The 18964-nt window shown below is 42.4% G+C and overlaps 1 pseudogene; it reads left to right on the top strand.

The window, feature by feature from the left end:
• The first annotated feature begins 227 nt into the window (after positions 1-227).
• On the top strand, positions 228-1243 carry LOC142428567 (melanoma-associated antigen B16-like; annotated as a pseudogene).
• The last annotated feature ends 17721 nt before the right edge of the window (positions 1244-18964 follow it).

Raw genomic sequence — 18964 nt, 5'->3', positions numbered from 1 at the left:
AGATCTATTTCCCCATGCTCAAATATTAATATATTTGTATTTGTACATGCCTTTTTTAGACCTCTATAAATGGCCCTTGCTTCCCATTTCCTAAAAGGTGTGGGGTTGCTTGTTTCTCTCTTTTTTCCAAGCTCTCACCTGACACCTACAAAAGACATCATGCCTGTTGAAAGAGCCCTCGCTTCCTTCCTGAACAGCCTCTTTCTGTATCTCTGGAAGATCTGGAAATGAATGGACTGCTACCTGAATTTTTGGATGAGGACTCTTCTTCCTCTTCGTCTACAACTGCCAGCTATGATGGTGAGGCCACTGAGGAGGAGTCTTCTGTGGAGGAGACCACTTCAGAGGAGACTTGTAATGTGGAGCTGCTCAGTGCTTCCCAGGGTCTGCAAAGTGTATGTACTTTTTCCTCTTTGGCAGACATTGAAGAGACTGAATCCGAGGAAGATGACCTGGAAGAGGGCAGTGCAAATGCCTTACTGTCCCAGCTAGTCCTTGAAAACTTTTTCCTGTCACCCATAGAGGAGAAAGTGACTGTGTTGGTGAATTTTCTGCTGTTCAAGTATCAAAATACAGAGCCAATCACCGTAGAAGACATGCTGAATAATGTCATCAAGGAGTACAAAGATAACTTCGCTGAGATCCTGAAGAAAGCCAACGAACGCTTGGAGATAGTATTTGGCCTTGAAGTGAAGGAAGTAGATCCCACCAACCACTGTTACACAATCATCATTAAACTCGGTCTCACCTATGATGGCATGCTGAGTGAAACAGAAGGGATGCCAAAGACTGGCCTTTTGATTCTTCTTTTGGGTATAATTTTCCTGAAAGGCAACCGTGACACTGAAGAAGAAGTGTGGCATGTGCTGAATAAGATGGGCATATATGCTGGGGAAAAGCACTTCATCTATGGGGAACCATTTATTTTATCACGGGAGAGTTGGTTCTGGTTCAGGAAAATTACGTAGAGTACAAGCAGCTACCAAATACAGATCCTCCATGTTATGAGTTTGTGTGGGGTCCAAGAACCTACCCTGAAATCAGCAAGATGAAGCTCCTCGAGTTTTTATCAAAGGCCTATGGAGGTGGCCCAGATTGTTTCCCAGTTCAGTATGCAGATGCTCTAAAAGAGGAAGAAGAGCGATCCCAAGCTCTAGCTGCAGCCAGCATTAACACTAGTGCCACCACTATGTCCTTGGAGAGTCCCGGTGCCACTTCCAGCAGCTGTGCCCAACAGCAGTAAGGTTTGAGACAGAATCTTCACTTTATTTTTTGAAAACTTTATAAGTAGTGAAGGGTGGAGCTGGAATGAAAATAGTGTATTTAACTATATTTTCCTGTTGTATATGGGTAGCTTGGAGATTTAGCCTTTTATGGGGTCAATTTTCAAATGTTATTTTTCATATAGCAGTTAAGTAACTTTAGAATCTAAGTGGATGCATGGTCTTGTTCACACATTTATTCCTGTTTAGTATGTTTAAGGATAAGAGGTGTTTTGCTATTTTGTTAAACAATTGAGAAACCACGGCTACTCTGATATGGGACAAGGTAGAATAGCATTTAGATAGGGAGTTTGTTAGAACTGTGAAAAACTGAGCATTCAAAATACTGAGATAAATCAAGTTAAATGCAAAAAAAGAAAGTAATGAATAAAAACAAAATTTGTTTGCCCCGAATTAAAAATTGAGGCGTTATAGAGTTAAAAAGAAGGATAGTTCTTATCAGCGGGTCCAAGACTTTAGGATCATAAATGAAGCAGCGATCCCACTGCACCCACTAGTGTCCAATCCCTGTACCCTCCGAGGGGAAATTGTGAATGCTTTTACCCCCATGCCTGTACTTAGAATGAACAAACACACATGCCTGATAATCCTAAGATAATTACTTATTTCCTGTGATGCTCACCTAATTTCAAGGGCAATGCCACCTCACAATCCTAGCCTTGTGTCAGTTAAACTGTTCACCCTTTTGTCTGTTTGTTTTCCCAGAAGTTCTCAACTTACCAAGGCCTCTGTACCAAGTGTGCCAGCTCCAGGACCACCATCTCCTGGACCACCTCAACCTTATTCATCCTAGTCCTGAATGGACAACCCCTCCCAGCAGAGTAAGAAGTGTATGGACCCAAAGCCCCACTTCGCCCCTTTTTCCAGCAGGAAGTAGCTAGAGATGTCGTCGCCCAGTACCCCCAAAGATTTGGGTCCGTATCTCTTCAGAGTGTAAATGTATGTAGCTAGCATAGGGACTGGGGTGTCCATTACGCATGCTCAAAGGTCCGAGTAGTGGCCCAGGAAGTAGTGGCACACTGTGCGTGCTCAGAGCTCCAGGATTCCGACCAGGAATGGCAGGTACACCTGGGTGTGCTCTGCACCCGCATTGACTTACCTAGGCCAAGTAAATTCAATTCAGCCAGAACTGTAGGTTTAATAACATGTACAAAACAAGACAGAGAGAAACCAAGCACTAAAAGCAACAAAACAACCAAAATCCAATGACAATGAAAGAAAACACAACTCAACAAGAAAGAAAAGCTCGTGGTTAGTTCATGGACTATATGTTGGCCTTTAGGAGTGTTTTCCAGTCCAGTCTATTGGGGTACCAAGTCCTGTCCCCAAAGTCCTCCTTTGGCATTCCCTGGGGACCTTGATGCTCCATTTCCTTGCTCTTCTGCTGCACCCCCTTAGTGTAATGCCTCCGTGTGGCAGCATCAGTTCGGGCGCAATTCCCACACTGTGTCTCCAGTGTTGTCTCCTCTAGGGCTATGGGTCTTTGAGGGACATCATGTCTCATCGTGGTGCTGGCCATGTGGTCTTCTATGTGGACTGGCTTCTCTGAGTGGGAACATCATCCTCAAGGCCTGGGGGGCCAGGATGTGCTCCACTCTCCCCGCTCCGTGTGCTCCAATCAGATATCCCTCTCCCAGAGCTGCATATTCACTGCCACCCTCTGAAATAAAATATTTGGGTGGGTGCAGGTGGAGGATCTGCTCAGATTTTTTGAGGGTCCCGGAGAGTGACTGCTCAACTGGGCACAGGCATGTGGGGCTCAGAGCTCTGGCTCCAGACACTGGTTGTGAATATGGCTTTGTTAACCAGTTGCGTGCATGTGGGTCAACACCTGTGTCTTTTTGTGTGAGTTTTCTCATTTGGAAAGTAATGGGACTCCATTGTCCCTACTCCCATGTCACCAAGTGATCGAGATGGGCTAAGCAGACCTTGATTTAAATTGTGTGTACCTGTCGGGTGCGTTCTAGACCTGTGGTTGCGATTCTGAGCCCAGGACAACAATAATGTCCAAGAGGTGATATAGGTGGCTCCATATTGAAACAGGAAGCCCACTGTGGAGATTTTGTCCTTCGGCTGATGGTCACCGCCTCATCTCCTGCTCAAACAGTTTCCCTGGCTCAACAGCCGAGCAAGGAGTCAGTGCCATGAAAATCATATGGCTAACTGGGACAAAGGGCAGATAGATATTTTTTATCTTGATGTCTTGGGAAACCCACCCAACCTCCATGGTGTGAGTTCTCTTTGGAAGCAATCATATATACTGACTGTGATTCAAACCTTCCCTTTTGACAATGCTCCCGTACTCTTTGTTGAACCAGAGAAAGTGGTCCCTGTGTCCACTAAGAAATTTACTGGCTGGCTACCTCCTTGGAGAGTTAGCCTGGGATCCTGGAGGCCAAGTGAAACAGAGCCCTGACACCTTCATTCAGCTTCTTCAAGCACTACTGTCTGTCACTTGGGTTTTTCTAGGTGAGATGAGGCCCATCCTCTCTAGTGGAGGGTCGTGCACCTCTCCTGGGGTTTTCAGTGCACTGATTTTTCCAATTTCTTTCTTTTCTGTGGTAGGTACATTGATCCTTCCTTGGGGCTTGGCGGTGCCCACAGTTCAGCCTCTTTGTGAGTGGGTCATGGTCTCTTTTTCCTGAGCCTCTGGGGTCTCTGGTGGCAATTACTACTATTTTAGGTAGTTTCTTTGCTCTGTCGTGGTAGGGTCAATCTCTGTTGTTATACACCCGCTGAGCCACTTCTACCAAATCACTAAGATTTTTCCTTTCAAACCCTTCCCACTTTTTTTTCATGTCTGACGTGGACTGATTAATAAAGGCAATAATTATTTCCCTCCCTACCAGGCCTCCTACACCCCCTACTCACCACCTATTTGCATCACTTGTTGGTCCCTTGTCTCTGGCTTTTTTAACACCACTGCCTTTCTGCACACCCCCATCTGTCCCATGTCTCCTGAGAAGTGTTGGTCCCGTTTTATTCTCATCCAGGTTGTTCATCCAACCATTGTTATTTAGCCAGTCCTGTAAATGTAATAACACACACAAAACAAGACAGAAGAAAACCAAGCACTAAAAGCAACAAAACAACCAAAAACAATGACAATGATAACCTTAAAAACACATATAAGCTAAAAAGCATACCAAAAGCAGCTAAAAGTACTATAAAAGCCCTCCAAATAACATCAAACCCCGATAATCCACACTAAGCTGCACAAAACATACTAATAGCTAAAAAAATCTCTTAAAGTTCCCCAAACACAATAAATGCCCTAAAAATACCCAAATGGACTAAAACACAAAATAAACCACACCCAAAGCCCTAGAAACACGCTAGACGTCATTAAAAAACCCCAAACCCAAGAAAATCCGTACAAAGCACACTAAACCCTTATAAAACACCGTAAAGCACAATAGCCTAATGCCATGAATTCACCATGAAAGCCAAAAAACAAAACCCTAAAGTGCTAAAAACAAACACCTAATCCCCCCAAACACTAAGGTCTTAAGAAACACCTTGAAATTTTAACAAAACCCAAAAAGCCATAAAGTTAATATATAAGCCAAATAAACACGCTTAAACAGTAAAATCACTCTAAAAGCCTTAAAATATTGAAAAATACTTCCTAAAATGCAAATAACACTCTAAAGCCACAAAAACCCACAATAAATGTGCCAATAAAACATGGGAAACTTCCAAAAAATCAGAAGATTCCCAATCCCTAAATATCCTCAAACACCATAAATGCCCTGAAGACACCGTGAAAACCCTAACAAAACCTAAAATGCTAAAAAAAAAAAAAAAGTGAAATATTAAAAAGACCCTAAAATCTCTAAGAAATCCTGTAAGGTCACAATAAACACCCTAACGTGTTAAAAAATATGAATCCACTCTAAAAAATAACCTCTAAATCCCTTAAAAACACCTTAAAATCTTAAACACCCTAAAAGCCCCAAACCACCCTAATGCCCAAATGACACCTGAAACAGCCCCAAACAACCTAAAGCCCTAAAAAATCAAGATCTTCAATTAATGGATGCAATTCGGGGTATAGATAAACTTTCCAGGACAATCAAGGAGCACACTGAGTGGAAGACAAGATAGATGACTGAGGCATGCCCTAAAAGTACCTAGAAACACTGTGACTGCACTAAAAATTCTTCAATGCTAAAAAATAGCCCAAAAGCTCTGAAATACACACGGATACCCAATAAACAGTAAAAAAAGACTTAAAAATTAAAATCCCTAAAACCATATAAAACACCCTGAAAGGAATATAGAACACACTATAATATTAAAAAAAACCCAAATGTCCCGAAACACATTAAAGGCCTCCAAACATCCTTAACACCTAAACACTTAAAACACCATTATAAAAACCCTAAATGGCCCTAACAATACACTAAAAGTTCTTAAGAAGCACAGGAAAATCCCTAAAACACACCCTAAGATACTGAAAAACAAAAACAAAACCCATGAATCCAAGCAAACGCTCTAAAAGGCAAAACACACCCAAACACCCTAGAAGTAATAAAACGCTTTAAAATTGTTGAGAAACAGCTTAAAAGTCCTTAAAATTCCCACCATAAATTAAAAAGATAAACAACAGCAAAAGTCCTTAAAAAATTCTCAAACCTTCCTAAAAAAACTGTAAAAAACACCCTAAACTCTAAACATAACCAACGAAAACACTAAGAAATTTTAACCCTATAAAACAATCTAAAGCCTTTAAAAACAGTCTAAAATAATATAAACACCCTAAAACTGAAAAACACCCTAAAACCCTTAAAAACACAAAGCTTAAAATCATACCAAAGCAGCTAAAAGTACTGTAAAAGCTCCCCAAATAACCTCAAAGCCCTAAAATTCACACTAAGCTCCACAAAACATACTAAAATTCCCCAAAACACCATAAAAGACTTAAATCCCTAAAAGGTCTAAAAATAATTCTAAAATGCTAAAAACACCTCAAAGCTCCCCTAAATATCCTAAGACAAATGCTAAAAGCCTTCATAAAACACCCTAATACACCAAAGTCTTTAAAAAATATCTTAAAGTCCCCCAAATACAATAAATACCCTAAAATTACCCAAAAGTCATAAAACACCAAATAAAGCACACCAAAGCCCCCCAAACACGCCAAAAGTCATTAAAAACCCCAAGAAAATCCCTACAAAGCAACCTAAACCATTATAAAACATCGTAAAAGCACAATAGCCTAATAGCCATGAATTCACCATGAAAGCCAAAAAAAAAAAAAAAGCCTAAAGTGCTAAAAACAAACACTTAATTCCCCTCAAACACTCTAGGGCCTTAAGAAACACCCTAAAATTTTAACAACCCTAAAATCCCTAAAAATACCATATAAGCTCAAAAAACACCCTTAAACATTAAAATCACCCTAAAAGCCTTAAAATGTCTGAAAAGCCACAATACCCCTAAAATGCTAAGAACACTCTAAAGCCACAAAAGAACTACTAAATTCCCCAGAAAACATGTGACACTTCAAAAAATCATCCATAAGAGATTCCCAAACTCTAAACATCCCCAAACCCCATAAATGCCCTGAAGACAACATGAAAACCCTAACAAAACCTAAAATCCTAAAAAAATGTAAAATATTAAAAAGACCCTAAAATCTCTAAGAAACCCAGTAAGATCAATAAAAACACCCTAACGTGTTAAAATATGAATACACTCTAAAATAATCATCCACAAATCACTTAAAATCAGCCTAAAATCATATAAAACACCCCAAGACCCCCAAACCACCCTATTGCCCCAAATACACCTTAAATGTCCCCAAACAACCTTAAAGCCCTAAAAAAAAATCAAGAACTTCAATGAGAAAGCTGGAATGAACTTAATGGACCTAATTCAGGGTACAGTAGACTTTTCAGGACAATCAAGGAGTACACTGGGTTGAAGACAAGATAGATGACTGAGACATGCCCTAAAAGTCCTGAGAAACACTGTAACGGCACTAAAAATTTCTTCAATGCTAAAAAAATTGTGAAAAAGCTCTGAAATACACAGTAATACCCAATAAACACTAAAAAAGTCTTAAAAATTAAAAGCCCTAAAACCGTATAAAACACCCCGAAAGCAATATAGAACACACTATAATATCCAAAACAAACCCAAATGTCCCCCAAACCAATAAAGACCTCCAAATATCCTTAACACCTAAAAACTTTAAACGCCATTATAAAAACCTAAATGGCCCTAACAATACACTAAAAGTTCTTAAAAAGCACAGGAAAATATCTAAAACACACCCTAAGATACTGAGAAAAAAAACCCCCACCAAGAATCCAAGCAAACACTCTAAAAGCCACAAACACACCATGAACCCCCCTAAAACACCCTAAAAGTCACGAAACTTTAAAATCCTTGAGAAACAGCTTTAAAGTCCTAAAAAACCCACTTAAATTAAAAAGAGAAACAAGAGCAAAAGTCCTTAAAAATTGCCAAAGCTTCCTAAAAAAAACCTCTGAAGAACACCTAAACTCTAAAAATAAACTACAAAAACACTGAGAAATTGTATCCCTATACAACAATCTTAAGATTTAAAAACAGTCTAAAGTAATATAAACACCCTAAATGGCAAAAAACACCCTAGCACTCTTAAAACACATAAAACCTAAAAAGCATTCCAAAAGCAGTTAAAAGTACTATAAAATCTCCCCAAATAACCTCAAAGCCCTAAAATCCACACTAAGCTCCACAAAACATACTAAACTTCCTAAAAACACCATAAAAGACTTAAATCCCTAAGAGGTCTAAAAATATTTCTAAAATGCTAAACACACCCCACAGACCCCCAAAACATCCCAAGACCGTTAAATAAATGGTAAAAAGTCTTCCTAAAACACCCTAATACACCAAAAGTCTTTAAAAAACTCTTAAAGTCCCCCAAACACAATAAATGCCCTAAAAATCAAAATATTATTTTCATTGTTATATCATAACTCTAAGTTTTCTACTTTAATGAACAGGCCACCCCTGTGAACGGGTTGTTTGTCTCCCAAAAGAGGTCGCAACACACAGGATGAGAACCTCTGCTCTAAACTAAGAGTTTCTCTTAAGGTCCTGTCGGCACATTGTTAGATGCACGAGTCTTGTGGTTATTGTTGTTAGGGGCCATCAAGTGGGTTTTATATGCACAATATAATGAAACCCTGCCCCATACTGTGCCGTCTTGACAGTGCATCTTTAGTTTGTCCTCACTGTTGCCGCAACTGTCCTATCAGTCTTGTTGGGAGGTGCCTCTCATTTGCTGCGCTTCTCCTCTACCAAGATTTGTGTCTTCCTCTAGTGCAGTGGTTCTCAACTTTCCTATCACCGGGCTTCTTTCATACAACTCCGAATGTAGTTGTGAATGTCCAACTATAAAATTATTTTTGTTGCTTTTTCATAACTCTAATTTTGCTACTGGTATGAATCGGGCCACCCCTGTGAAAGGGTCTGCTGCTCCCCCCGGGTCCCCCATCCCCTAAAGTGGTCAAGACCCACTGGTTGAGAACCACTGCTCTAAACTAAGAGGAGTTTCTCTTAAGGTCTTCAGCATATTGTTAGAAACACATATCCTGTTGTTGTTAGGTGTCATCGAGTGGGTTTGGGCTCATAGAATCTCTTTGTATGATATACTGAAACGCTGCACCGTCCTGTGCCATCCTCACAGTGGCTCTTTGCTTGTGCTCATTGTTGCTTCCACTGTACGAATCCATTTTTCTGAAGGCTGCCTTTCTTTTGCTGACCTTCTACTGTACCAACATTTCTGCCTTACTCTAGTACAGTGGTTCTCAAACTTCTTAATGCCACGACCCTTTAATACAATTCCCCATGTAGTGTTGATCCCCCAATCATAAAATTATTTTCATTGCTGCATCATACCTGTAATTTTGCTGCTGTTATGAATCAGGTCACCTCTGTGAAAGGTAGTTCGAATCCCAAAAGAGATTGCGACCCCAGGGTTGAGATCCACTGTTCTAAACTAATAGGCATTTCTCTTATTGTTTTCTTCAGAATACTGTTAGAAGCACAATCCTGTTTTTCTTAGGTGGTGTCGAGTCAATTTTGACTCATAAAAACTCTATGTCTAATATAATTTAAGGCTGTCCCCTCCTCTGCCATCCTCACATTTTTTTTTGAGGGTGGGGGGCTGACTCTAATTTGCTGCCCTTCAACTGTATCAATATTTGTTTGTTCTTCTAGGGAAGTGGTTTTCAACCTTCCTAGTGCCAGGATCATTCCATACAGTTTGTCATGTAGTGATGGATCCCCAACCCTAAAATTATTTTGGTTCGTAATTATAACTGTAATTTTGCTACTTTTATAAATCAGGAAATCCCAGAGAAAGGGTTGTTCGACCACCCAAAGGGGTCATGACTCACAGCTTGTCAACCGCTGCCCTAAACTAAGAAAAGTTTCTTTTAAGGTCTAGTTCAGAATATTCTCAGATGCATGAGTACTGTTGTTACTGTGGTTAGGGGCCGTCAAGTGGGTTTGGCTCATAGCAATACTATACACCATAATATACTGAAACGATGTCCCATCCTCTGCCAACTTCACAGTTGTTCTTCGGCTAGTGCTAATTTTTCCAGCCACTGTTCTAATCCATCTTATAGGGGCTGCCTCTTGTTTGCTGCTCTTCTATTGTACCAAGATTTCTGCCTTCCTCTAGGGTAGTGGTTGTCAACATTCCTAATGCCATGACCCTTCATACAGTTCCTCATGTAGTGGTGACCCCACAACTATAAAATTATTCTCGCTCTACTTCATAACTGTAAGTTTGCTACTGTTATGAATCGGGCCACCCTTTTGAAAGGGTCGTTCGAACCCCGAAAGAGGTCACGACTCAGGTTGAGACTCACTGCTCTGAACTAAGGTCCTTTTCAGTATATTGTTAGATGCATGAGTCCTCTTGTTATTGTTGTTAGGGGCTGTCGAGTGGGTTTGGCCCATAGCAGTTCATTCACAATAACATGAAACGCTGTCCCGTCCTCTGCCACCCCCACAGTGGTTCTTTTGCTAGCGCTCATTGTTGCAGCCACTGTGCTAATCCACCTCTCTGGGGGATGCCGCTCTTTTGCTGCCTTTCTCCTGTACCAATATTGGTGTCTTTCTCTAGGGCAGTGGTACTCAACCTTCCTAATGCTACAACCCTTTAATACCATTCCTCATATAGTGCTGACTGCCCAGTCATAAAATTATTTTCATTGAGTTAGGAAGTCTGAGTGACCAGCCCCATTACCAACTAAGTGAACAGCACCACCCGCTCCCCCAAAAGAATTCACTTCAGAGGACAACACTGACACTACAGCTCAAGGAGAGGGGAAGAGGGACTGGTCTGGTCAGAGAACACAGGAGCTAACAAGGGGACGGCGGGGGGGGTGGGGGTGGCGGGGAGGACAAAGAAAAAAGTGATGCACACCCTGGCTCACCAATCCTTGAGGACAATGTTCCTGTTCTGAAAAGCAATACACAGAGATGACCACAGGGCCAGCCCCACCATGGGACACAGTGTTCTTCATTGACCCATAGCACCATTGGGGACAACACTAGAGACACACAAAGGGAATTGTGCCCACCATGAGCTCATGACACCGAAGCCTGCTGCTGGGGCCATGCATCAGAACAGTGGGAGAAGCAAAGCAATGAAGTCCCCAGGGATAGTGGTGGTGCCAGGGCATGGCACCCCATCAGACTTGACTGGAAAGCACCCGTGACAGAAAACAAACAAACCCTGAAATATTCATACGTTTATGTGTCTATGTGTGTTGTTGTAGCTATTGTTTTACTTTCTGTTGTTGCTTCGTGGTACTCAGTCTTGTGATAGTACATAGCATGTCTACCTGGAAGGGATAGGTGGAATATACAAGCCAGAAGAGAGAACAACAGGATGACAGTTCTGGGGGGACAAGTGGGTAGGGAAGGTGGGGGAAATGAAAAGGGGGTTAAGAAACACAGGGACAAGGGAATAAGTGATCCAAAATCAATCTCAAGGAGGGGGTGGGAGGTCTGGATTGTGGGCAATGTGACCGAGAGGAATTCCTAAAACCCAAACGAAGGCAGAATATGTTAGTGGGACAAGAAGAAAGTACAAAGAAACAGAGGAAAGAACTGGGAGGCAAAGGATAGTCATAGAGTTTTAAATACAGACGTATAAAAATGTAAATATATTTATATAAGATGAGGGGTGAATAGATCTATGTACATATATGTGTAGGTTTAATATTAAGGAAACAGATGGACAGTGGGCCCCCGCTCAGGTACTCCCTCAACACAAGAACACTTTGTTCTAACAATTTGGCAGTCTGAGATGCTCACCTGCCTGGCACGATCGCTGATGACAATGGGTGCACAAGGAAATATAAATTTATTTTCATTGCTATTTCATAACTGTAATTTTGCTACTGTTATGAATCGGGCCAATCCTGTGAAAGGGTCACTAGCCCCCCTCCCCACCACTAAAAGGGTTTGTGACTCACTGGTTGAGAACTGCTACTCTAAACTAAGAGAGGTTTCTCTTAAGACCTTTTTCAGTATATTGTTAGAATCACAAATCCCTTGAATCCCTTGTTATTGTTGTTGGGTGTAGTTGAGTGGGTGTTGGCTCATAGCAACGCTATGTACAATATAATGAAACGCTGCCAAGCTCATTGTTGCAGCCACTGTGCTAATCCATCTTTCTGGGGGCTGCCTCTCTTTTGCTGCCCTTCTCCTGTACCAGGATTTGTGTCTTTCTCTAGGGCAGTGGTTCTCAGCCTTCCTAATGCTACAACCCTTTAATACCGTTCCTCATATAGAGGTGAGCGCCCAGTCATAAAATTATTTTTGTTGCTACTTCATGAATCTAATTTTTCAACTCTTATGAACGAGCCACTGCTGTAAAAGTGTCGTTCGACCTCCAAAAAGGTTCATGATCGGTGAGAACCACTGCTCTAAATGAAGAGCTGTTTCTATTAAGATGAAGTTCAGCATACTTTGTAAAGCACAAATCCTGTTGTTGTTAGGTGACGTCGAGTGGTTTTTGACTCATAGCAATTCTGTGCACAATATCATGAAATGCTGCCCCATCCTGTGGACCTTTGCTTGCCCTCATTGTCGCAACCACCGTGCTAACCATTCGTGCAGGGGTTGCCTCTCTTTTGCTGCCCTTCTCCTGTACTTTTGTCTTTCTCTAGGACAGTGGTCCTCAACCTTCCTATTTCCACGTCCTTTTCATACAATTCCCAATGAAGTTATGGTCCCGGAATCTAAAATTATTTCAATTGCTCCTTCAAAACTGTAATTTTGCTACTATTATGAATTGGCCCATTCCTGTTAATGGGCCGTTCAACCACCCAAAGTGGTCACGACTCACAGGTTGAGAACCGCTCCTCTAAACTAAGTGTAGTTTCTCCTATGGTCTAGTTCAGCATATTGTTAGACGCACGAGTCCTTTTGTTATTGTTGTTAAAGGCTGGCGAATGCGTTTGGCTCATAGCAACTCTATGCACAATATCATGAAAAGCTTTCCCGTCCTCTGCGATCCTGACAGTTTTCTGTTGCTTTCGCTCATCGGTGCAGACACTGTGCTAATCCATCTTTTGGGGTACAGCCCCTTGTTTGCTAACCGTCTCCTCTTCCAAGATTTCTTCCATCCTCTTTAGCTGTGGTTCTCAACCTTCCGAATGCCTTGACCTTTTCAGACGGTTCCTTACGTATTGGTGAATCCCCAGTCATAAAATTACTTTCATTGCTACTTCATAACTATAATTTGGTAATTGTTATGAATCGGGCCACCCCTGTGAGAGGGTCGTTCGCCCAACCAAAGTTGTCATGACCCACAAGTTGAGAACCCCTGCTCTGAACTAAGAGTAGTTTCCCTTATGGTCTAATTCAACATATTTTTAGGCGCAAGGCCTGTTCTTATTATGGTTAGTGGTTGTTGAGTGCGTTTGGCTCATAGGAACTCTATGCACAGTATCATGAAACGCTGCCCCGTCCTCTGCCATCCTCACAGTCTTCTTTTTCTTTCGCTCATTGTTGCAGGCACTGTGCTAATCCATCTTTTGGGGGACTACTTCTCATTTTCTGACCTTCTACTCTACCAAGATTTCTTTCTTCCTCCAGATCAGTGGTTCTCAACCTTCATGACCTTTTCAGACTGTTCCTCATGTATTGGTGACCCCCCAGTCATAAAGTTATTTGCATTGCCACTTCATAACTGTAATTTTGCTAGTGTTTTGAACTGAGTCACAACCCACAGGTTCAACTACTGCTCTAAACTAAGTGCAGTTTTTCGTAAGATATAGTTTTGCATATTGTTAGACGCAGAAGTCAAGTTGTTTTTATTTTCGGGTTCCCTGGAGTGGTTTTTGGTTCATAGCAACCCTGTGAACAATACAATGAAACGCTGCCCTGGCTTGTGCCATCCTCACAGTGGTTCTCTGTTGCGCTCATTGTTGCAGCCACTGGGCTAATCCGTCTTGTAGGGGCTTCCTCTTTTTTGCTGCCCTTCTACTGTAGTTGGGTCTTCCTCTAGGACAGGGCTTCTCAGTCTTCCTATTTCCACGACTCTCCCATATACCTCCCAATATGTAGTGGTGGTCCGCAAATCATAATTTTTTCTCTATTTCTATTTCGTAATTGTAATTTTGCTACTGTTGTGAAACAGGTCACCCCTGTGAAAAGGTCGTTCGACCAACCAAAGTGGTCACAACTCACAGGTTGAGAACTGCTGCTTTAAACTAAGAGTAGTCTCTCCTATGGTCTAGTTCAGCATATTGTTAGACACACGATCGTATTCTTATTGTTGTTAGGGGCTCTCGAGTGGGATTGGCTCATAGCTACTCTATGAACCATATCATCAAACGCTGTACTGTCCTCTGCCATCCTCGCAGTTTTCTTTTGTTTTGCTCATTGTTGCGGTCACTGTGCTAATCCATCTTTTGTGGACTGTCTCTTGTTTGGTGACCTTCTAGTCTACCAAGAAGTATTTCTTCCTCTAGAGCAGTGGTCCTCAACCTTCTGAATTCCATTACCTTTTCAGACTGTTCCTCATGTATTGTTGAACCCCCAGTCATAAAATTATTTTCTTTTTTGCAGGGAGGGACTTGGGGGGAGTGGAGGGAAGCATGCCAGTAAAATTTTTTTAAAAGATTTGATTTTTCTCTTTGAAGAAATCTTCAGCAGCAAGGGGAGTGGGGGTGGGGGTGGGGGTGGGGGTGGGCCGCGGGGCAGGGCAGGAGGGACAGGGAGCTGTGTACATAGTTACTTTTTCAAGGTACGTCTAAAGCATGCTTGTTAATGACTGAAGTTTGAGGTAGTTTATACATGTAGTGTGTAGACGTCAGCATGGGCACAAGCAGGGCCACAACACCACCTCTCTCATCACACTGTCCCCATCCCACGGGATGGGGAGTCCCGTGGGACAGCCTCTGGACCGCCCTCAGTCTCCTGCTTCCTCACCTAGAAATCTAAGAGCCAAAAGGCTGTGTTGGGCAGCATAAAATTACTTTCATTGCTACTTCATAATTGTTATTTTGCTACAGTTTTGAAGTGGGCCACCCTTGTGAATAAGGTGTTTGTTCCACCCCCCCCCAAGCTAGTTAGTCCCCCCCGAAACTGGTCAAGTGGTGCTCTAAACTAAGTGGAGTTTTTCGTAAGATATAGTTAGGTGCGGAAGGACATTAGGCCTCCACTCAAGTACTCCCTCAATGCAAGAATACTTTCTTCTATTAAATTGACATTCCATGATGCTCACCGCCCCAACACAACCGCTGAAGACAAAGCGGGTGAACAAGCAAATGTGGTGAAGAAAGCTGCTCTTACCCAGCTATCAAAATACGTAGCGTCTGGGGTCTTAAAGGCTTGAAGGTAAACAAGCGGCCATCTAGCTCAGAAGCAACAAAGTCCACATGGAAGAAGCACACCAGCCTGTGTGATCACATGGTTCTGAAGGGATCAGTTATCAGGCATCAAAGAACAAAAAAATCATATCATTGGGTGCACACCTCCAGGATATGATCGCTGAAGACAAACGGGTGTATAAGCAAATGTAGCGAAGAAAGCTGATGATGCCCGGCTATCAAAAGAGATAGCGTCTGGGGTCTTAAAGGCTGAAGGTAAACAAGCAGCCATCTAGCTCAGAAGCAACAAAGCCCACATGGAAGAAGCACACCAACCTGTGCAATCACGAGGTGTTGAAGGATCAGGAATAAGGCATCATCAGAAGAAAAAAAAAATCTTACCAGAGTGAATGAAGGGGGGAGTGCAGAGTGGAGACCCAAAGCCCATTTGTCGGCCACTGGAGATCCCGATGCAGAGGGGTCTAGGGGAGGAGATGAGTCAGTCAGGGTGCAATGTAACACCGATGAGGTATACAGCTTTCCTCCAGTTCCTAAATGCTTCCCCGCCCCCCCCCTCCCCCAGCTATCATGATCCGAATTTTACCTTGAAACTCTGGATAGAGCAGAGGATGTACTCTGGTGCAGATAGGAGCTGGAGGCACAGGGAATCCAGGACGATGATACCTTCAGGACCAGGGGTGTGAGTGGTGATAGTGGGAGGGTAGAGGGAGAGGGGGTTGGAAAGAGGGAACTGATTACAAGGATCTACGAGTAACCTTCCTGGAGGAAGGACAACTGAAAAGGGGGTGAAGGGAGATGTCAGACAGGGCAGGATCTGACAAAATAATGATTTATAAATTATCAAGGGCTCATGGGTGAGTGGGGAGCAGGGAGGGAGGGGAAAAAGAGGACTTGATGCAAAGGGCTTAAGTGGAGAGCAAATGCTTTGAAAATGATGAGGGCAAAGAATGTATAGATGTGCTGTACACAATTGATGTATGTATGGATTGTGATAAGAGTTGTATGTGCCCCTAATAAAATGTTTAAAAATAAAATAAGAACAACAAAAAAGATATAGTTCGGCACATTTTTACATGCACAAGTCCTGTTATTATTTTTAGGTGCCCTGGAATGGGTTTCAGTTCATAGCAACCCTGTGCACAAAAGAATGAAATGCTGCCCAGGCTTGTGTCATCATCGCAGTGGTTCTTTGCTCGCACTCATTCTTGCAGCCACTGTGCTAATCCATCTTGCAGGGGCTTCCTCTCTTTTGCTGTCCTTCTACTGTACTTCCTGGTGTCTTCCTCTAGGACAGTGGTTCTCAACCTTCCTATTTTCCACGATCCTTCCATACACTACCCAATGTGTACTGGTGGTCCCTAAATAATAAATTTTTCCCTATTTCTACTTCATAACTGTAATTTTGTAATTGCTATGAATCTGGCCACCCCTGTGAAAGGGTCATTTAACCAACAATGTGGTCACAATTCACAGGTTGAGAACCTCTGCTTTAAAATAAGAGTAGTTTCTCCTATAGTCTAGTTGAGCATATTGTTAAATGAACAAGTCCTGTTCTTATTTTTGTTAGGGGCTGTCGAGTGGGGATGGCTCATAGAAATTCTATGCACAATATCATGAAATGCTGTCCCGTCCTCTGACATCCACACAGTTTTCTTTTGCTTTCGCTCATTGTTGCAGTCACTGTGCTAATCCATCTTTTGGGGGACTGCCTCTCATTTGCTGACCTTTTACTCTCAAGATTTCTTTCATCCTCTATAGCAGTGGTTCTCAACCTTCCAAATGCCATGATCTTTGCAGAGTGTTCCTCATGTATTGGTGACACCCGGTCATAAAATTTCTTTCATTGCTACTTCATAACTGAAATTTTACTACAGTTTTGAAGTAGGCCACCCCTGTGCAAAAGTCGTTAGTCCCCCCCAAAGGGGTCGCGACCCACAGGTTCAGAACTGCTGCTGTATACTAAGTGGAGTTTTTCTTAAGATATCGTTAGGCACATCGTTAGACACACAAGTCCTCTTGTTGTTATAGTTAGGTCTCCTGGGTGGGTTTTGGTTCATAGCAAACCTGTTCACAATAGAATGACACGCTGCCCTGGCTGTGGCATTGTCGCAGTGGTTCTTTTTTTTGTGCTCACTGTTCCCACAACTGTGCTAGTCCATCTTGTAGCGGCTTCTTCTCTTTTGCTGCCCTTCTACTGTACTGTGTCTTCCTCTAGGACCGTGGTTCTCCACCTTGCTATTTCCACGACCCTTCCATACACTCCCCAATGTGTAGTGGTGATCCCCAAATCATAAAATTTTCTCTATTGCCATTTCATAACTGTAACTTTGCTACTGTTATGTATCTGGCCACCCCTGAGAAAAAGCCATTCGACCAACCAAAGTGGTCACGACTCACAGGTTGAGAACCGCTGCTCCAAACTGAGAGTAGTTTCTCCTGTGGTCTAGTTCAGCATATAGTTAGACGCACACGTCCTGTTCTTATTGTTGTTAGCTGCTGCCGGGTGGGTTGGCTCATAGCAACGCTATGCACAATGTCATGAAACACTGCACCATCCTGACAATTTGCTTTTGCTTTTGTTCATTGTTGCAGTCACTGTGCTCATCCTTCTTTGGGGGGACTGCCTCTTGTTTGCTAACCTTTGGCACTACCAATGTTTCTTTTTCCTCTAGAGCAATGGTTCTCAACCTTCTGAAGGCCATGACCTTTTCAGAATGTTCCTCATGTATTGATGACCCCCTGGTCATAAAATTATTTTCATTGCTACTTCAAAACTGGAAGTTTGCTACAGTTTTGAACTGGACCACCCCCGTGAAAAGGATGTTTGACCTCCCCAAAGTGGTCGCGAACCACAGGTTCAGAACTGCTCCTCTAAACTAAGTGGAGTTTTTCTTAAGATAGTTAGTTACATTTTTAGATACACAAGTCCTGTTATTATTTTTAGAAGCCCTGGAGTGGGTTTCAGTTCATAGCAACTGCTATAGTTTATTGTGCCAGCCTGGCCGATAAACACAAGTAGGATTAACTGAAGGGCAGAGGGATAAATGGCTCGGTGAGCCTCACCTTGGTTGTTCTGTGCCTCAGTTTAAAGGGGTACACTACCTGTGGGATGCCTAGCCTGTGGACTGTGTCGCTGTAAGTTGAGGTCCCTTTAAGCCCACACGATTGGAATGTTCATCTCTGGAGCTGGGGACTGATAGTTGATGACAGTTGGGGACCTGTCTTGCTGTTTGCTGCCTGGGTATATATAGCCCAGCTCTCTCTACAGAAGGGGACTGGCACCTGGCAGCTCTCAAAACTTGAAGGACTGCTAATGTCTCACTGCTTTATAATTTAACTGTTAATTTCTTGTGTTATCTATCTGTATATTATTTGATGGTTCATTTCTTGAATTATATATATATCTATCTTTTTTTAAACAATTTATTGGGGCTCATACAATTCTTTTCACGGTTCATACATATACATACATCAATTGTATAAAGCACATCTGTACAGTCTTTGCCTAATCATTTTTTTCTCTTTTCTTTTACATTTTATTAGGGACTCATATAACTCTTATCACCATCCATACATATACATACATCAATTGTATAAAGCACATCCATACATTCCCTGCCCCAATCATTCTCAAGGCATTTGCTCTCCACTTAAGCCCCTTGCATCAGGTCCTCTTTTTTTTCCCCCTCCCTCCCCATTCCCTCCTCCCTCATGTGCCCTTGGTAATTTATACATCGTTATTTTGTCATATCTTGCCCTATCCGGAGTCTCCCCTCCCCCCTTCTCTGCTGTCCCTCTCCCAGGGAAGAGGTCACGTGT

The sequence above is a fragment of the Tenrec ecaudatus genome, chromosome 16 (genome assembly GCF_050624435.1).
Source record: "Tenrec ecaudatus isolate mTenEca1 chromosome 16, mTenEca1.hap1, whole genome shotgun sequence".
Taxonomy (NCBI): domain Eukaryota; kingdom Metazoa; phylum Chordata; class Mammalia; order Afrosoricida; family Tenrecidae; genus Tenrec; species Tenrec ecaudatus.
Note: the sequence above shows the minus strand (reverse complement) of the source record. Positions and strands in the feature narration are given on the sequence as shown.